Consider the following 2,744-nt stretch of genomic DNA (forward strand, 5'->3'; position numbering starts at 1 on the left):
TCTGCTGCGAAACAGCATTCTATAAGGACAACAGTGGTTACAAGAAATCTAGACATCTAATAATTTTAAAGACATGCTGAAATCAAATAGCTATACATTTCTTTTTACCTTGTTAATTCAGGTTTTTGCTCTCATAGTGCACAATTCAGAATTCTTGCTTTTTCCTAATCTTCCAACAAAATGCAATCTCTTTTACCTGCCTGAAATTTTGTCCAATTTATCTCTGTTTTCACAATCCAATCAAATCCCTATGGATAAACTCAAGTACTGGCACCTACCAAATATACTGTATATTTATAAATGTGTTAAGATTTTTTAATTAGTGTTACATTAAACATTCAACAAATTTTCAATCAGTAAAAAAACTGACATATAAACTAAACTGGTTCATTAGTCATAGACTTTCAGCCTATTCCTACACTACTCAAGCAGAGCTCAATATAAAAGCACAAGCAGAGAGAATCAGAATCATACAGCCATCCATGTACAAACCAACCAGTGAGAATTTGCAAATAATTATACCTTTCCTGAATACTCTTTTCATTCTTTCCTCACACACAGCTATTATATAACATTTTATTTTAAGACAGCAATTCCTAGCAGCATGAAAGGGAATCACCTTCCTGAATATCTGTTTAGTTCTGACAAGAGCCAACCATGATTTCATCATATTTAGAATTTAATTTTTTCCCCCCTCAGGGCTGACTAAGACACGGCCTTTGTTTTAGACAACAATATTCAATGCCCTTACAGTAATTGGATTACATTACATTTGCCTAAAGTGTGGAGTATTACAAATGTAATGTACACAGGCTTTTGTATTATGTAATCAGCAGCAATGTTGCTGACTCTGCCTGACTTTGGAGAAATTCTTGTAATGAGGGCTGGTTGTAGTTATTGATAGTTATTGATTTATTGATAGTAAAGTGCTACAAAAATGACCTCTTTTACAAGACATGCTCACCATTGTCACGAGAGAGGACAAAAGATCCTAGGGCTAGCAGTCAACATTTTTAGAGAGAGGTAACTAGAAAAAAAAAAAACAGGCAGTATGCTTAGCCTTCGTAGATGGATTACTTCACAATGAAAAAGCAGGGCAGAAAGATTAAACAGGAAAGCTAAGGGGGAATGACAATAGAATCTGGGATGGATTAAACAGGAGGGGAATGAAATTAGGGGGGATGAAATTAGAATGCAGGAGCCGATAAACTAGGTGGGCCTGTTTGGTTTGTTGTTTTGGGAGAGTGGTTAATAGATGTGTCAACCATAACAGTGCATTGTTTTTTAAATGGAAAAGTAGATCAGAGACAGGTGTGTTATGGGCATACTGGCCCAGTTTTAAACTGAACTGCATTCGTGTTAATAATAATGTATATTTCTGATTCATTACTTCAATACTAAAAAACAGTGTATGTTGAGATGATGATTGATGATTTATTTAGGAGATTTCAGAATATGAGCTAGACACTGCTGACCTCCAACTTTTAATGCAGCGTCATCTCAGAGGAAGTGTACATACTTGGCCTGTAATTGTTTTTCTACAGGTAGTTTCTGGAAACCTTGGCAACTATGATGAGAGTAATAAGGAAAAATGGTACAAAGCAGTAAATAATCAAAGTATTGTTAAATGGAGAATAAGGGTCTCAAGATCATCAGGTGGGTCTGAGGAAATTGAAAAAGAATATAGACATGTGAGATTGTGCCATTGCAAACAGAACAAAACACTCCCATGTTCATGGTGACAGTCCCCTGCATCCTATAATATGAGAATGTGATCCAATAGCTGATTTGAGATTCTGAGATTTTCAAAGATATTTTGTGGGCCAGTAAACTGTGATAATAAAATATCAGTCAAGAATGTATGTAAGTCAAGAAGGCAAGAATCAGAGGTACAGCCCTGAGGCCTTTTACACTCACTATGCCATATGTGGGGACAAAAGTGAAAATATGGGTTTTTCTCACTTTGCTCTAAAGAGTAAAAATAAAGTTTTAAATCTGTCAGTGAGTCATCTCACACAACAAATAAATTGTTTAAAATCTAATGAATCCTTAAACCATAAGGCTTTTCATATTGGGACAAGATGATGACCAGCTGTTATGGAATACTGGCCCAGATAGCGTAAGATGACCAATCAGATGCTTATTGCTCACCAAAACTGGGACACACTGATGACAGATCACTTGTCTCATGTCATATGATTATGAAAAAATGTAAATATAAATAAATAATATAATATATTGTAACGAATGCCCAAGTGCTGAAGGGCATGGAGCAGGACGCACAGACTCCCGTGACATTTATTAACATGCAACGTAACTGTGGCACTCACATATAACAGTAATGGATAACATGACTTCTACAATTAACATGGACAACTCACACATAACTGAGGAGAATATACACAGGCACAACAGCTAAACAAACATTAACAAGGGCTACACGAGCGTGGACATTAACATTATGCACAGACACTAACAAACAATGACCAACAGTGAAGGAAATACCGACAGAGGTTTAAATAGCCCAACGAACACTGATGCTTAACCCTATACAGGTGCGTGCCCTCACGGGGGTGTGGCCACAAACAAGAATAAACCCCCCTGCACGTGGCAGGCCTTATCATGTGACTTGGGGGGGGGCATCCTGTGACATATATATTATATAATCATATTTTATTATGATATACTATATTATATAAATGTAATATCTTAATCTTAAAATATCTTAATCTTATTGTAATCAA

The sequence above is a fragment of the Electrophorus electricus genome, chromosome 14 (genome assembly GCF_013358815.1).
Source record: "Electrophorus electricus isolate fEleEle1 chromosome 14, fEleEle1.pri, whole genome shotgun sequence".
NCBI classification, from domain to species: Eukaryota; Metazoa; Chordata; class Actinopteri; order Gymnotiformes; family Gymnotidae; genus Electrophorus; species Electrophorus electricus.